Source organism: Lactuca sativa, chromosome 4 (genome assembly GCF_002870075.4).
Source record: "Lactuca sativa cultivar Salinas chromosome 4, Lsat_Salinas_v11, whole genome shotgun sequence".
Classification (NCBI taxonomy): Eukaryota; Viridiplantae; Streptophyta; class Magnoliopsida; order Asterales; family Asteraceae; genus Lactuca; species Lactuca sativa.
Window position 1 is genome coordinate 288860171 of NC_056626.2, and position 18958 is coordinate 288879128.

Sequence of the window (18958 nt, forward strand, 5' to 3'; positions counted from 1 at the left end):
TCATCTCCAAAGGATGCGTCTAAGTTATATCTAGGCTAAAAAAAAGATTTGACGATTTTATTTTATTTTTTTGGTTTGTTTATGACTACTGATGAACACAATCATCAGTTGTACGAAACCGCTGATGTGCATAATGACCAGCCATATGGATTGTTGATTGCTCATCATTAGTTTATATGGCTTCATATGGCTGCTGACTGTACACATCCGCAGTCCATATAATTGTTAATTGTATTCACCAGTTCGCGCAACTGCTGAATGTGCATACATGCAAATTTCGATAATAAAACAATTGTAAAATCTTTTTATTAGCTTAGATGTGGCTTAGACGCATAATTTGGAGAATAGGAGAAGATTGGTTTTTTTAATGTTGAAAATGATGAGTTGATTATGAGTTCACAAGTTCTTATAAATCTTTTGGTTCTCACAATAAATCACACACACACACACACACACACACACATATATATATATATATATATATATATATATATATATATATATGTAGGTTCAAATGTTTTTTACATATATTGTGTGCTAGAATGCACCGATAAAAATTTAGTAGAAATTAAATTATTATTGAATCAAATAAATATAGATATTAAATGATTTCTATAATTATATGTATATTAAATGATATTCATACTTATAATTCTTTTTTTATGGAAACTAATTAAATTTTTCATTAATATCAACAATAATATTGTTTCATAATGAATTTGTATGTAGAATAATGATTATGTATTCTAGTAGAATAAGAGTGTATTGTAACAGAAAACACTCTGGTTCTTCATATTCCATTTAATTTTATTGTATTTAAAGTTAGTCACTGCGAAAACAAAAAACGAACTTATATATAAAAACCTAGATACGAATTCATTCTGAAAGAATGTTACTGCTGACATTATTGATGAATTTAATTGGTTTCCATAAAAAGAGAATTATAATTATGGATATAATTCAATACACATGCAATTACGAAAATCATTTAATATCTATTTTTATTTAATTAAATAATTATTTAATTTTAGTAATTCATATTGATACATTGTAGCACATAATAGATATAAGAAACACATTAACCTAGCCATATATATATATATATATATATATATATATATATATATATATATATATATATATATATATATATATATGAGAGAGAGAGAGAGAGAGAGAGAGAGATGGTGAGTATGTATATCAAATTTTGAATTTTTTTTGAGACCATCCATTATACCGGCAACATTCAGGATTTGCATCCACCTATATGCCACCACCGTCTCCGTCCACCTTCATTCCATGTTGAACCTTGTATACTCTCCATGGTGAAGAGAGAAAATAGCATGAGAGAGAACAAGAAAGAGGAAGATAGACGAAGAAATACTTCGTGGTGGTTTGTGGTTGGGATAACGATTGACCACGATCATTTTACCATGGAGCAGGTAGGGTGGTGTATACGCCCGTGGTGAGGGTTCCAGGTGGCAACAAAGGCTCTCTGTTGCGAATATATCGGGCGGCCTAACGAAGCATTTGCATTGAAAAACACCCTCTTAATTCTTATTCAATGATGTGGTTAGTGGCAATTGCTACGTGAAACCATGTCCATTGCACCGCCACGGGGGAGATGGTGCCCACGACTATGGCTACCTTGGCAATTGGCTATTATCAATTCTCATGACGAACATACCCTTTGGTCTTGTTGCTCTCACAACATAGAAATCTATGAAATTTATGTTGATAAAAATTCATGAATGCATTGCTATCAAAAATGTGTTAAATTGTTATTGTCAAAATATGTTAAGTTGTTGCTATCAAAAATTTATTAAAATGCAGCTGTCAAAAATATTCAAATCTATGGGATTATAGCTTTCAAAATTAAAATATGTTAGATTTATGTTTATCTCTTTTCGGATGAAGCAATTATTAGAAATATTAGTATTCTTAACAATTAGAGAATGGTGAATAGTGTATTTTTCATTCGGCTTTTGCTGTTGAAGGATTGCTTTCTTTTGAAGGTGACATTTGTTCGAATCCATCCTTTTCCAAATTTATATGTATCTTGTTTTTATTCTCTGTCCTTATTATTGATTTAGCTTATTTACCCCCTTCTTCACATATTAACGTTTTCCCCTAACTTTTTTAACGTTTACTATTTTAACACCCATAGTTCTTTCAAATAAATGTTTTTTTTTTCTTAATTTTATCCATAAAATTCACGATATTTTCGATTTGTCATTTGTCATCCAATGATTTATGATTGTTCTACCTCTAAAGTTTTAGATATTTCAAATTTATTTTTAATAGTTTTGTTACATATGTTTTTAGTTTTATTTTTCAATTGTTACCGTTATAAAACTTTTAAAATTTACTTTGATATTTTACTATCAACTTCATTTGGTCCGAACATTTTATTATTACTATTTTTCACATGGGTGGATCCATCCCGAGATACCCCTCAAGAAAATTTCCGTAGTACAATCTTTTTAGAATAAATTCGTTTTATGTATTGTACATATACATAATATTAATATGTTTAGCGATATAGTAACACAACATGTAATTGGTTCAGATGGTTAAGGCGTTAATGATGTTTCTAAAGGTTGCAAGTTCAAATCTTTTTTTAAACATTTATTTTATTTTATTCCTGCAGCTCCTTTTATATAGCTTTATGTAGATTCGTATTATATTATAATGTTGTGAAAATTAAGGACAATTATTGAGTTGTCCAAGTGGTAAAGTGTTGAACTTTTAAGTTTGAGGTCTTTATTTTGAATCTTGGCTGTTATATTGGTGTATTTTATTTTATTTATCAGTTTTTCAACTTTTTTTAAAAAAAAAAATTAAAATTGCCCCACATCAGCTATAACATGAAACATCGCTCATATATGTCTGTTATATAAGCAACACAAGCTTCTTAACTCTCAACAAGTTAAACTTTTGAATGAGTTTTGGGTTTAAACCCGGAACCGAGTTTGGAAAACCGAGAAACCGAACCCGGTTTGGGATACCCCTTTACTTTGAACCTGGCTCTGCCACTGATTTTTCAACTTTATTTTTCGACAAATACATGTTTCACAAATTCTTTAATATTTTATTATATTTTTTTTATGATTTTGGTTTATATAAATAATTTTTTAATATAAATTATCACTTTCTCTATAAATCTATCTCTTCTAATAAAAGAATCTACTACATGCCTTATGACCTTTTTTTACACCTTTATTTTGCAACGTGATATCTTCTCCTAAACTATCTCCTCAAATTCCCGCTCAAAATTGATACGCCACGTTCTAAGCTTAATCATATTCAAATTTTTTAGAATAAAGACTTTCGAACTACGAAGCCTATAAATTAGGAATTATATTAGAAACATAAATTTGATATCCATGCCCTTCCTTAAAATCATCACTAATTATTTTGGGTTTGATTCAACTTAGTATAATTGAATCCTTTTTCAACCTAAATCTCTGCAAAGCGCTGCCTCTCAATCTCATTTGATCTCTCTATTTTCATCAAATATTTCCATTAATCCTTATTATTCTTCTCAAGCGAAATGTAAAACTATATCTGTATTTATTTCACTTTCCATGTTCGTATTGAGGAATCTTGCAAAATTGGTCCTTACTTTGGGCGTACGGTATGGGTACGTCGGGCTTAGGTCCTTAAATATGGTCACATATTCCCTCGTGTACGATGGATGTACGTATGCGTATGTTGGGCATACTTATGCAGATGGCAAACCCTAATTTGTAAGGTTTGGACCCTATTTAATGAACTTTATGGCCTTAAATCCTTTCTTACCTCCAGCCTCCATCTCTCTTAGCCTCCATCTCGAAACCCTAATTCTTGTGTGTGAGTTTTGAAGCTTTAGATTGACATTTTGGTGTTCTTGGTGGTGAAGGAAGACCTTTAGAGTTGTGTTGTTGCTCTCAAGCCTTTGGATATAGATTCTTTTCATCTTTGTGTATCTTCAGGAGGTATAAAGTTCAATTATTGATGCTTGCCTTCCTAGATCTTGTTAGGATGCAAGTTATGACCTTTTTTGTCCCAAAACCATGGTATTTTAAGTATTGTCTACTCCAGGCCATTTGAGTTGTCCTTTCAAGCATTTTAGAATGTTTAGAGTCTTAAAAATGCAAGATTGAATCTTGTTATTTTTCCATGAAAGAGTTATGGAGTTTTAGATTGTTAAATGAGTTAGGTTTTGGTGTTGGGCTCCTTGTAGCCATGCAAAGGCATAAAGGTTGCAACTTTATGACTTTAAACCTTTATTAGGCTTAGATATGTAGTTTAGACATTAAGTCTTAATGCATTAAGACCATTAGTTTAGAGTTTAGACTTCATGGTATTACGTTAGGTGTAGTTCTCTATAAGATGAGCGTAATGGGCTGATGCCATGTAATCCCTTCACGATCGAGCTATATATTGGGCGTAGCAAGGAGTACGTCGAGCGTACTTAGAAAACCTTTTGGGCATTTTTTGGGCCTTCTGCTCTAGGGGATTTAGTTCCTTGGTTAGTTATAAATGGGAAGGACAAAATGGTATTTTGCCCTTAAATAGATAAAGGATGCATTACACCATCGTCTATGTATTAAATCTTGATTATTAATTAGGGTTGTTACTACGTTATGATTAGTGTGAGGGGCCGTGTTAGCAGTAACTTGAGTGTGTGGTTCAGTTATCTTTAGTTAGAGGTGAGTCTTCCTACCACACTAGTGATTTGAAGGCACCAAGGTTGGGCCACTAATTTGTATGTGTAGAGTGTATAATATTATGTAGCTATTACTGATGTGATCGTATGATATGTTCATGGGGACAAACTGGGCTCATAGTCATTATAGACTCGGGGTTGATATGGACCCGACACAACTATTCATTGTTCGATGGGGTTGATATGGACCTGGTGGTTGCTACGGACCTGACACGGTCAAGTGTTGTTATATTGTGTGTATCAAATATTTGGTATTTTAGGGAAACTCACTAATCTTCTACTTACAGTTATGTTTTTGGTTTTAGTTACTTCGGATACAAAAGCGAAGGGCCTGACATGATGACACAACATTCTCCCCCTCATGCTTTTCGCATTTATGATATCTTTTACTTTGATATTTTGTGATAGTTGTATTTTGCATGATTTTGAGACATTTGATGTTCGGGATTGATGAACTTAGAAGTAAATTTTTTACTTATGAATTCCGGGTCATTACAAGTTGGTATCAAAGCTTTGGTTTGAGGGATTCAGGCACACTTTCGGGTGTATTAGAACTCAAACTGATAAAATGATAATCTCTTCAAAGAAAATGTAAATTCTAAATATATTTTCACTAAGTAGAAGGGGGCACAATGTGTGCAATCAGCCAAGCTCAAGTAAGTGATTCCCAAAATACCAATATCTATGTGTTGTGACTAGTATGCTTGATATATGAATTCCATGGAAGAATTGGTTTAAGGATACCTTCATGAATAATATGATAAAATTTCCTGATTTGTGTGATTCTTTCTCGCTTAGGGATTTGGATGCTATGTATTGCTTGGAATTGATATCGGCTCAGTTAATTGCGAAGTGTATGCTTTAAAAGTTGTATACATTTAGGATCATATAGCCCTAGAATGACGGATTTAGCCACATTTCATGTTCCTTGTTTGGTTGTGGACTTAAGGTAGAATCGTTATTTAACAATCTATATGATCCCATTTTTTGTATAACTTGCATGTAGATGGAAATCGACAGTGTTGACTAAGATTCTTTGTATGGTAGGACCGATTAGTTTAAGAATTCCTAGGAGAGCCCATGTAATGTCATAATAGATTATGTATGTTTTATAGCATATAATTTATAGATGGATTTATTTTGGTGACTTAGAGGAATCAGGGCGGCTCTTGAGGAGGGTACAAGTAGGAGTGGAAGGTAGTATTGGGCCCGTACTAATAGACGCACAAGATATGTACTCGAGACAAGGACGAACCTGGGATTGTCAAGAGACTTGTATAGTGAGAGTTCCCTGGAGTTTTATGTTGATCATTTATATGTTTGTATTTCAGTTTGAGTATAGTTATGGATCTGGTTCTGGTTCTAGCTCAAGTATAGAACCGATTGATAAGAGGCCATGTGATTTTACTGCGGCTGTTGTCACTCGCGGTATCGTGGATGCTACTCCTATTCTGTTTGGTACCACCAAGGAGGGGATTATAGAGCTTATGGATTAGCAGCTTAGGTCCTTTCGAGTCGATATTTTTATAGTTCAATTAGGAGCAAGAACTCTCTCATTTCAGGAGTTCAAGAATTGTAGAGATCTAGAGTTCTTCGAAGCTAAGGGCACCATCACTAGCCAACGTTGGATCACTGACATGGAGAATGCTCAACATATGAGTTTTAGCCTGGAGGGGGCAAAGGTAGGGTTTGCATCATGCCTGCTGAGAGACCAAGCATGTGACTTTTGGGATGAGGTGGGCCGAGCCGTGGCGACTACGGTGGTGTCATCCATGACTTGGGAGGAGTTTGCTACAAGATTCCAGAGGGAGTTTGCACCAGCGTTCGAGTTGCAGCAGCTAGTAAAAGAGTTTCAGGACCTTCGCCAGACTACTAAGACTATGGTGGAGATCACAACCAAGTTCCGTAAGAGGGCTATTCTGGTTCCGCGATACGCTGCGGATGTGGAGATGAAGAAGATGAGATACCATGACATGTTGAGGGATGACATTTGGGAGTTCGTAACTTTTTTAGAATGCATGACCTTGAATTACATTATTGAGAGGGCCCATGAGCGGGATATTGAGCTAAATCTTTAGACTAAGTGCAAGCTATAGCAGGTACAAACATGCATGGGCCAGTTTAATAGGCCCAAGACTTCTGATTCGACTTATAGGGGCCAACATGGTTGGGTATGTTATGGCAAGTGTGACAAGTTGCACAATAAGGCATATCAGTTAGCGGGTTTGGGTTGTTACAGATGTGGTCAGACTGGTCATATGAGTAGGGATTTCCTTAGGAGTGTATTGATCTGTTTTCACTACAACCAGACAGAGCATAAAAAGGCCAATTGTCAAATGTTGTTAGGATGGGCAGTGACAGCGCCTACACTAACTACCTTCAGAATTACCAATGGCCGCCATGGCAAGTCGGAGACACTTGTGATGAAGAGCAGGGATTTTCAGATGGCTATCGATAAGGCTCGATCAACACCAGTTGTGGTTACCAGTATATAATTTTATTATATCTTTACTACTTTCTTTTTATGTTTATATTGTATCTGATCATGCATATGGTCTTTCTTAGCTAATAGTATGACTGCTCATGTTCTGTTTAATTCAGGTTCTACCCGATCCTTTGTGTTTCTTACGCTTAACAAGAAGTTTAGTGATGCTCCTGGGATTCTAGATTATCCGTTGGAGATTGATATTGTTGATGATCGTTCCATGAGTGCTTGAAGGTTCATCGGGTGTGTGTCCTAAACCTACTCAACTAGAAGTACTCTATTCATTTGGTGTCGATTCCTCTATGAGGATCGAAGGTTATTATCAGGATAGACTTGTTTGGTACCAATTGGGTCATGATTGGCAATGACCGCCAACTAGTGAGAGTTCGAAACCCAAGTGGGAGAGAATTAGTTATTCCGGGTGAGGGAGCTTCAAATGGGTTGGCTCTATATTTAGCTAGAAGGGCCAGGAGATATCTTTAGCAGGGTTGTCTTGGGTTTCTGGCTTATATGGCAGATACTTGGGTTGAGAGCATGACGACGTTGAGTTAGGTGGCCATCGCTTAGGAATTTTCCCGATGTGTTTCCTGAGGATTTTCCAGGAGTTCCTCCTAAGAGGCAGGTTGAGTTCCGAATTGATTTAGTTCCTGGTGTGGACCCTAATATCCTAGGCACCGTATCGCTTGGCACCACCGAAGATGCAGGAGTTGTCTACATAGCTTCAGGATTTGCTTGACAAGGGATTATTCGGCTGAGTAGCTTGCCTTAGGGAGCTCCGATCCTATTCATGAAGAGGAAGGACTGTTCACACATGATGTGTATTGAGTATCAAGATTCGAATAAGCTAACGGTGAAGAACCGTTACCCACTTCCTAGGATCGACGACTTATTTGACCTGCTTCAGGGTGCATCTTAATTTTCCAAGATTGATTTTTGATCAGGTTACCATCAAATGAGGTTCAGAGACGAGGATGTGTAGAAGACGGCCTTCAGAACTCATTATGGCCATTATGCGTTCATGGTGATGCCTTTTAGGCTCACCAACGCACCAACAACGTTCATAGATCTCATGAACCGGGTATGCAGGCCGATGTTGGATCAATCGGTGATCGTGTTTATTGATGATATTTTGCTCTACTCCAATACCAAGGAGCAGCACGAAGATCATTTGCGGGAGGTATTAGAGACCCTGAGGAGGGAGAGGTTATTTTCCAAGTTCTCCAAATGCGAGTTTCGGTTGCATGAGGTGCAGTTCTTGGGGCACATTTTCAACCAGAAGGGTATATTGGTTGATTCGGCCAAATGGAGGTCGTGATGCGATGGTGGGTTCCGAGAACCCCATCTGAGACTCGTAGTTTCCTAGGTCTTGCGAGATATTTTCAGAGATATATCCAGGAGTTCTACAATATTATTGTGCCATTTCCACGCTTCACAAAGAAGAATTGGGGGCTCGATTAACAGTTAACTTTTATGACGCTGAGGCAGAGACTATGCGAGGCTCCGATTCTCTTACTTCCCGAGGGCATGGATGATTTTTTTGGTTTATTGTGAAGCCTCTATATTGGGTTTGGGAGCTTTTCTTATGCAAAGAAGACATGTGATTGTTTATGCTTTAAGACAATTGTAGTCTCATGAGGCGAATTACCCTACACATGATTTGGAGTTGGCAGTTATGGTTCTTTCCCTTAATATTTGGAGGCACTATCTATCTGGGGTTAGGTGTACTATATACACTAACCACAAGAGCTTGAGGTACTTGATGCATTAGCCGAATTTAAATATGCGACATCAAAGTTGGTTAGATGTGGTAAAGGATTATGATTGTGAGATCCTATACCACCCTGGGAAGGCCAATATGGTGGTCGATGCCCTAAGTCGTAAGTGTTGGATTCATGTCTAAGTCCATAACTATATTTGGTATGTACTTGACCTGACCCGACATGGTCCATTTGGGTTGCACTTCACCGACACAATTTATATGGATAATCTTTTGAGAATAGTATATTTATGATTAATATTAATATATTATAAGTTCTAATATATTAATATGGAAACATATTATTTAATTAGTATTGATCAAGAATTAATTTAGAATGAATTAAGTGATCAAAATGAACTAATTAAATATGGACTCTTATATATATGGAATTGGGCAAGTTCATTTAGGTTGGGCTAAGCTTTCATGGATAGTCCATGGAGCGTTTAACCCATGGATCATATGAAATGAATGGTCATGGGTTTAACCCTAGTATCCATACTATGTAAAGATGTCCTTGGTTGGTGAAATTGGCACTATTGTGGTACACTAAGAAGGGCTAGCCGATTTCACTAGAGAGAACCAAGTATCCATATTCTCTAAAGTCTTCCAAGGTGATTTAGTGATTTGTGATTCCACTTGAGGCTTCCACACTATTGGGGTTAAGCTCTTAAAGCTTGAAGACATCAAGCTACATCAAAAGGTATGTCATCTAACTAGAACTTTGTAGTATAAGAGCTTCATTATATGCTAGTTAGGATTAAAGCATTGGAAAGTTCTTATTTGCATGTATAATAGAGAAAACATAGATCCAAGGTTTATAGGGTTACATGTACACCATAGGAGTGCTAGAATGCTCAAAACCCAACACTGGTATCAGAGCCTAGGCTAGTTTTCAATTATACTTGATGCAAATTGCTGAAAAAATGCTGAACAACTCGATTTTTTTGGCTTTCTGGGCACTGGACTCGCTGAGTCCACTGATGAACTCGCCGAGTCCATGAGTAGAATCATGCTACTCTCCGAGTAGGTTCATGCACTCGACGAGTAGGAGCCCCTGACAACATATTTTCAAGGTTTTTGGCTAGAAATGGACTAGGAGCATTACCCTAAGTTGTTTTTGAACTTATAAACCTGTTTTTGATGTGGTAATGTTCATGCTAACCCAATTTCAAAGATAATTGTCAATAGATTCATGTTTTGAATTAGTTTAGTGATTAGGCTAATTACATGAAAAAGTTTGATTTGAATTATCTTGTTCTTATGAGTTGCTTAGATAAATAGAAAGTTATGTGAAATTATTGTTTTCAATCCAAATTAATCTAAGAGTTGATTCTAAAATGTGTTTTTGTAACTTGTCCTCAAGTTATATGAAAAGTCACATTTAAGTTTCATAAAACTCATAAAAGTTGGCAATGGTTACAAAAGATGAAGAGTCTTGTCCTTAATTTATGGAGGTTCAAGAGTCACTTCATTAAGTAATAAAATATGTAACCTTAATTAATTAAATCAGTTACAAAATAAAGAAAAAGTTACATTCTTTAATAATTTAAAGTCTTCCATAACTTGTCCTCAAGTTATGGAACTTGAAGAGTTTTTGGATTAAAACTACTTTAAACACATAAGTTATAGAATTAATTAGTTTTGAATAACTTTGAAACTTGCCCTCACGTTTTGGAATTTGAAAAGTTTTCACTTATGAATACTTTAATTCCAAGTTAGCCCTTAAAATTTTAAAAGTTAAAATTCAACCCTTATACTTTATAATATTATAAGTTAATAATATATATATATATATATATATATATATATATATATATATATATATATATATATATATATATGTATAAGAGTAAAGTCAGTCTTACCGTTAGTAGGCCTCATTCACGAAGCCGGTATATAAGGGGGTATAAGGTTACTGCCTATAAAATGACAGTTTAATGGGTGTCCACTCTCACCCACCGCTTCCTTGACTGGTGGAGGGTCGTTAGCCGAACGGGTTTGACAGGACTATAATTCTCCCTTCATTAAAAGTATTAATGATAAATACTAAGTAACTAAACTCTTAATAATACCCAATCTTAGTTACTTAGGAAAATGTGAATAAGGTGATAACCCATTAAATTACACTTTGCACTTTGTTTAAGTCGGTTAGTGGAGCGTGTTTGGTTAACCGGCACACTAACTCGTATTTAACAAGGTAGGCAAAGGGTAACTTAATGTTTATCATAGTATCAATGGAGCGTGTGTGGTTAACCGGCACATCGATTGAGGGGTAAACATTTAAGGGTACCAAGTAATTTGCATGGTTACTTCACACCTTGTTTTGTGATCGTCGAAATCCCAGTCACAAAACCTGAAGGGCACACTCGAGATTGAAACATGCCATTGAACAGTTCAATGAATCTCAAAAGATCTAGGAGTTTCAAAACCAATTAAAACCTAATAATACATTTCGTTTATCTTGGTGGAAATTGGTGAATCGTCATTCACCTACCTTCAAATATTTTATAGCTTGGATTACGGCATCCCTCTTCTAAGTTATAAAATAGTTTGTTGGGTCCTAGCCTTAATATTTCATATTGGGTGTCATATTAAGGACTTTAGATCAACTATCTTGAATATCTCCCAAAAGATGTATGGTTTATACATTTATGATCTTCCCAAATCTCTTGAAACAAGCTTTCCTAAATGAAGATGATGTCCCATGGGAATCATACTTCTTTCACCTTCTCTAATTATTCTCCCTAACCCACAAGATCAAGGTCACTCAAGCCCTTTTGGCAAGGCAAGGTCTAGGTGTGATCATGTTTTGGAGATGTAGTCACATATTGACAAGCCCGGAGAGTTGGGTGTCAAAGTCTTGAGAATGTTGGTGGTTCAATCACTTTCGAAGTCACATAGTGAGCTGCTTTGGGACTCCTATGAACCAGACTATGACAATACCCTTAATTATCTTATCTATTTGCTAAGATCAACTTCCTAAAACTTTATGGACATTGACAATTATGACATTGGATATCCAGTAAAGCTCTCTCTTCCCAATGGAAAGGAATCGGCCATAGTCAACTGGGTTGACCAAATGGTAAAGAGAAAAGCTAAGTCTGTGATAGTCCCGTGTACCACTACCAAAGGGTCCATATGTTTATATTGCCAAAGGAAGGGGCATTCGTTATGAAGCTGCCAAATTTACCTAAGGATGTTAAAGTCAATAAGTTTGACTCTACTTCAGGTAAAGTCCACTATGTAACACTACTAGAAAAACAGCCTTTTACGACGCTCATTGCGCGTCGTAAAACGCTCAGACGACGTGCAAATGCGCGTCAAGAAAGGCCCTGTCACAAAGAGAGACGACGCGCATTTATGACGCGCGGTTATGACACGCAATGCGTATCAAGGAAGGCCCTGTCATAAAGGAAGACAACACGCATTTGTGTGTCGTAAGCTTACGACGTGCGTGTTTATGACATGTAATGCATATCAATGAAGCCCCTGTAAAGAAAGGCCATGTCATAAATGAAGATGACACACATTTTTGCGTATCATAACTTTAAATGTTAAAAAAATATTATTTATAGATTTACTAATTTTCAAATTAAATTTGCATTTAATGTCTCATAAAACAAAATAAAATACCATATACAAAAAATACAATCCATTGCATAAAATGCCATATACAAAAATACAATCCATTAAGAGGTTTTCCCTAACTATATAACCTAATACTACATTGCTATAAAGGGGTACCTTCTTGTTTCGGTAACTCGTCATTAAGCTGTCTGAAGAAGCTCTAAAACCCTTCATGTATCCAACCAATCATCATGTCTCTTAGCTTCAATATCAATCCCAACTCTTGATCAAGAACAACACGAAAATCCGACACAATAATCATGTCAGTTGTACAATATCAATATCAACTAATTAATAATACACAATTGTAAATATTACCAAAAGATGAGATCCTCATATACAAGCAATTTATAAAGTTATAATATGCACTGATTAAATAAGAGGAAACTAAAGATTATTTAGTAATGAGCTAATTTTAGTTTATCAAAAACAGAAAGTCCTTCAGATGCTTCTTCAGCTAGAACCTGATTCAGATACAACAAGTGTGGTCAATATGTTGACTTTATGGACATAAAATATTGATTAAAAGTAATTAAAAACTTACCATGGGTAATTTTGAAGGAGAAAAGTTCCCCTTTTTCTACTCCCTACATAAAAACTGAATTGGTAAAATATCAAATGTGACATAAACGCTTAAATCAAAATACATGGTTGAAAAAAAGAATCCACCTGAAGGATGAGAAGGTATGAGAGCATACGAAAGATAATGAGTAGAGTCACTCTAGATTACCACCTGAACTACTCGAAATTATTTGCAATATATTTTAGTTAATAATCAACAAATACTACCTAAAATATCAAAAATAACTTCTAATCATCATAAAATGTGAAACATCAACATTGGTTATATGTGGAATTAAAGAAAATTGGAACGTAGCTCCAAGCTTTTGTGCTTCCTTGATTACATTCAAAGCAAGTGTTGTCTTGCCTGATCCCTCAACACTTATTCCTTGTAATGTATAGTTTGGTTGTTATTATTCTAAGGTTCACAGTTTGGTTGTTATTATTCTAAGGAATCAAATCATAATAAAATGAAGTTCAAAAATAAAAATTAAGCAATTTAAAGTTTTTATATCAGAGTATATATACACTAAAGTATTTTGGTTTTTTATCATATATGATGAAGGGTTGTTTGTCTTTTATTTTATAGAAATAAGGGTATTTTGGTCTTTAATAAAAAAAATGAATGGAATTCAATTCCTTCCACCCTTCACTAGGAATATATGGTAAAATCCTTCAAACATCAGGTTTGAAGAATTTCATCCATTTAATTAAATTGTTATTAATTTTCATAATCTATGAGTGCATTATGGTCTTTTAATAATAAAAAAAAATGAATGGAATTGAGTTCCTTCAACTCATCAAGTTTCAACCAGTTTAAAGCAAGATACAGTGCCCTCTCTTCATACTCTTTCATACTTCATAATTTCCAAAAAAAAAAGTTAAATCAGAATATTTCACTTCCATCCCTTGAGGTTTAAAAAAGTAGTCAAAACCAAACCCGTTAATCATTATTATTACTTGACGAACCTGTTAACAATCATATCCTCACCAACTCTAGTGGCTAAGCAGAGTGAACCAGTAACTCTATTGGCCTTTTGATAAATTAGTTTTTATTCATCTTTTTGCATCATACTTTATTCATCCATTAAGCACAATGACAAAATTGCCCTTTGACCAAAAATGTTAAAAGACCAGACCTGGAAGGCTTCTGGTTGAAATCAATGTTCTTCAAGGCGAGAGAGAATTCGTTAAATACAACAAGTCTCTTTGAAGCTTCCGGTTGGATGGAATTCCTCATGCTCCACGTGGGGTCCCACAAATTGAAGTCAAGTTTGACATTGATGCAAATGGTATTTTGTCTGTCACTGCCATTGAAAAGGGTACAGGAAAGAAGCTAGATATCACCATTACTGGTGCTAGCACACTCCTAATGATGAGGTATTTACTATTATTGTAAATTGTAATGTAGGCTGTGTTTCTTTTTCACTTATATTTATTTTCTTGGCTAAATATATTATATAATATGATGAAATAGGTAAAAAGAATGGTGAATGAAGCTGAGAAGTTTGCGAAAGAAGATAAGGATAGACACAAAGAACCAAGCTGATTCAGTGGTTTACCAGACAAAGAAACAACTGAAAGAATTGGGAGAGAAGGTTCCTGCTATAGTGAAAGAGAAGGTGGAGGAGAAGCTTGGGTTGCTGAAGGAGGCCATATCGGGTGGGTCAACACAGACCATAATAGATGCCATGGGTGCCCTAAAGTAAGATCTAAGACTATGGAATCATATACTTGAATTACAGTGGGTGGGTCTGCTGTTAACTCGAGACAACTCTTTATGGAACTAGAAATCTGACACGATCATAAATGTACCACAAAAGGAAAACTTGATATGTGCTCTAGAAGTGTACAAAAAATATGATAAATGCTTAAGAAACATGCAAGAAAGAAAAAAGGAAGAGAGAAACCCCAGTTTTGTGAAGAATGCCACTAGGATCGGTTATTGCTATCCAACCAAAGCACCAACCTGGAACAATCCATCGTTTTGATAATGTCCCAAGCGTCATCACTGGTGCTATATCTCCAAATACTCCCATGGGGATGAATGGATTTTCTCCAAAAAACTTGGTAGGCATAGACTTCGTCTGATATCACTAAAATCCCAAGTTGTCTTGCTTTTTTTTGTCAAAGGGTAGCCCCTGCAACCACCAGAAACTTGATAAGGCTACTTTCGCTTTCTAAAATTATACAAAAATACTAATTAGAAGTAGAGTCAAAACTATACATTGAATTCACATATTATACAAATCAACACAAAATATTGGGAAGAGATTGGTGAAAAGATACTAATGAAGATCAACAGATCACTAACCTGACTATATGCAGCTTCAAGTTCAACTACTGATCTAGTTTAGCTAGTGGTCTAGTTCATCCTAAGTAGAACCTGAATACTGCAGTCCTTTTGTTTAGCAAATAAAAATACAAAGTAGTGTTTGGCATGATGGAATTGAGGAAGGAATGGAATCGTTAATTCCATTCCAGTGAAAGAATATATCACTCCAGAATTACCTCATCAGTTGCGTTAAAACACCAGTGGTCTAGTTCAGCCAATCCTGCTTTCACATACTCACCATTGCTAAACGAACAACACTCACATCTCAAAAGTAGACTGCATTTTATAAAAAAAATAAAAAAAAGCCCGAAGGCCCAGAATCATATTTTATATTCACATCAAAAAAGAATACACTATACAAATAATAAATATATACCTGTTACATAGCTAAACATTCACAAACGAGAATATTTGTGAGAAAACTTTACGCATCAAAATCGGTGCAACCTAAAAGCATTTCACAAAAAGGTTAGAAATAGAAAAAATAAATAAACACAAAAAAACAAAAAAAAACAAAAATCACACTAACATTATTTGTTTTTAGAACATTCAAGAAACTTCCAAGACTCTTCATAATTCCTTGCCAATGAGCAATCAGTGTCTGTTGAGCTGAATTGGAAACCGTACGCGAGGATCCTTTCACCAGGCTGGCTATCAAAATTCTCAGTGCCTTCAATGTGAATTGTGAAATTACCATTTGGTCCATTGCTAATTACTTAACATGAATAGATTAAGTAAAAATGTTGAAGAAGTTAGCTACCTGAATACACATCCTGAGTAACAGGGATATTTCTTTTTTCAAATTATCTCGAATTGTTCCATATATCTTTTCAACATATGTTGTTAAATGTTGCTTAAAAAGAAAAGTTGGATACTTGGCTTCCACTTTGGTATAACCAGCTTCAACTCCACTACTCAAATCACCATCCACAAATGAAGGAAGTTCGATTCCTTGAGGGGTCCCATGGAAACTCTAACCAGAAAATCAAAATTTAATTATAGTATCTATATTATATATATGTTGAATCAAATTCCAAAATAGTTAATCATTACAGAAGTCACCCTCCCAATACGAGTAGCTGATGCTAGAAAACTTTGTGGGGCCATTCCAGATGCTGACCCACTTGGTTTCAAAGTTCGCTGAAGAAGAAGCAAAAGAGTAGAGGCATTCGATAACCAGTATGCCAATATATCGTTATTATCCTGTTTTTTCTATTAAATAAACCGAAAACAAAAGTTAGAAACAAATATTAATTATAAAAAACAAAGTGAAAAAAGAGTAGAATTCAAGTACATCTCTATGGCGTTGCCTATGGTCCATATAATTCGGTCAAAGCAGGAAGTGCGTTCCACTTCAAAAGACCTCCATTGAAGAAGGCATTTGTAAATATAATATTAACTCAAAAAGTTACAATGAGCAGTTATGTCACTTAATATTATCAACAATAGTTGATTAAGTTAAGGTTTATCAAGTCTATGAGACCATTTTTTAATTACCTGCATATGATTCACTTCTCAAGTACTTCTTCTTTATGTGGGGAAGATGGGGGGCACCATTTGATGTTTGTGCTTTATCTCAATTTATTCTTTGTGACCTGCATTTTCTCAAAGAAATGATATCATAAGCATTGTGATTTATCTCAATTTTGTAAATATATTTTATAAAATCGATTTCATGAATCAATCCTGGGAATCGAACAAAGAAGAAGAGGACCGGTGGTGATGGAAGAAAAAACGATCGATTGAAGTTATTGAAGCGATCGATTGAAGATAGTTAAATAGATCCGAGGATAAAACTATCAAGAAAGATTACCTAAGACTTTGAATCAACAATGAAATTAAATCGAACCGAAAGGTGAAGAAGGTGCGACTTCATCTAAGTTCTCATCATCATTTGAATCATTTAGGGATTTAAATATGGGTTTTTCTATTTGGCGTTTTAGGGATGATGAGCTAGGGTTTTTCCTGGATGATGATGTAGGTAGGGTTCGAAATCAAGTTGAATAATTGGGGATTTATATGAATGACTGAAATGTGAGGCAGCGATTTTCATGTTGAAAATTTTGTGAATGAATAAGAAGATGATTATGGTGAAAAAGAAGGGAGAGAGAGAAAGGTAGAAATTGTGGATCAATTTCATGAGGTTTGACCACTCATTGTAGTTATCTTCCATCCCTAAAGTCACCGGTGTGGTGTCTTTTTTTCTTTGGAGCCATTGTCGTTGCCCTATTCTTTCCCTCGAGCCACCATCTCAAATCTTTTCAACCTGTTTGACGTTTTGAGAGAGAGATCTAAATGGAGAAATTGAGATATTACTTGAACCAAAGAATTATGAAAAATGCCCTAGAGTGTGATATCCCTAAAGCTTCATCAAGCCAAACCATGGAAAAGAGAAAAATAGAAACGAAGGAAGATGGGAACAAGGCGGGGATTTCTAATTTTTGGGGATTTCGTATCCCGCTAAGCTCTTAAAGGTTGAACACGCGCCTTCCATTAAAATTTATAAAGCGACATCCTTAGACGACAAGCATTTTATTATAGGTGCCCTCCGTGTTTTTTTTATTTTTTTGTTTAGACACAAATTTAAGGGCGCCCAATAATGCGCGACATAAATCCTTAAATTTTTTGAACATATGATACTTTTTTAATGTCACTCTCTTTTGCGTAACATAAATCAACGAGTGTCGTGGTTTGCGCGTCGTAAAAGGGTCTTTTTCTTGTAGTGTAACTCTGCTAAGTTTCTATTCTGAGATTTTTGATACATGATGTGACTGGGTCACATGTTGATGTTTTAAGAATCAAAGAAAAGTGAAGAAACTTAAAGAAAGAATATGCTGAATCTGGTCGCGTAGATGGATTTCTATCGCATAGTTTGAAGATCGGATTCTTGAGCTACTTCTTAAGAGTTATGATATATTGCTTAGGAATAGATAACAACAAGTTTTCATGTGCTTTTGCACTGTAAGGATATTTTTTCCGAAAAGTTTTAAAATAAAAGGAAAAATTTTGATTTTATTTATTTTAAAATATCCTTATAATGGCATTTGTGAAAAGTTTTATTGCTTATAAGATTCCATTAAGAGCAAGAGTGGAAATATGAATTTGATTCTTTCATTTGTGGTAGTGTCTAAATTTACCAAATAAGGAAAGATTCTCGTCACCCAAATTTTAGTAGGATAGAAACTTGGAATCATGCAAGGTGAATAGCATGATGAATGAGAACTTTCAAGTATTGGAAAAATTAAGACTATTTACTTGTTCACATGGATGTGTGAGTCATGTAAAGGACTAAGGGATCGAGTACACATTCTTGTACACTGGTCAAGTCCAACAGAAAAGATCGATAAGATTATTCGTCATAATTTACTAAAGCTCAGTAAATATGGTTATACTTACAAGCTTAAGAGTAATTATAAGACATTGGAAAAGGTTCCAATGTAAGGCAAAGCGAATAAGAAGAATCAACTTAGGCAGAAAGAT

The 18958-nt window shown here is 35.0% G+C and overlaps 1 pseudogene; it reads right to left on the reverse strand.

Annotated features, from left to right (window-relative positions):
- Positions 1 to 13662: 13662 nt before the first annotated feature.
- On the reverse strand, positions 13663 to 17932 carry LOC111886629 (myosin-11-like; annotated as a pseudogene).
- Positions 17933 to 18958: the final 1026 nt, after the last annotated feature.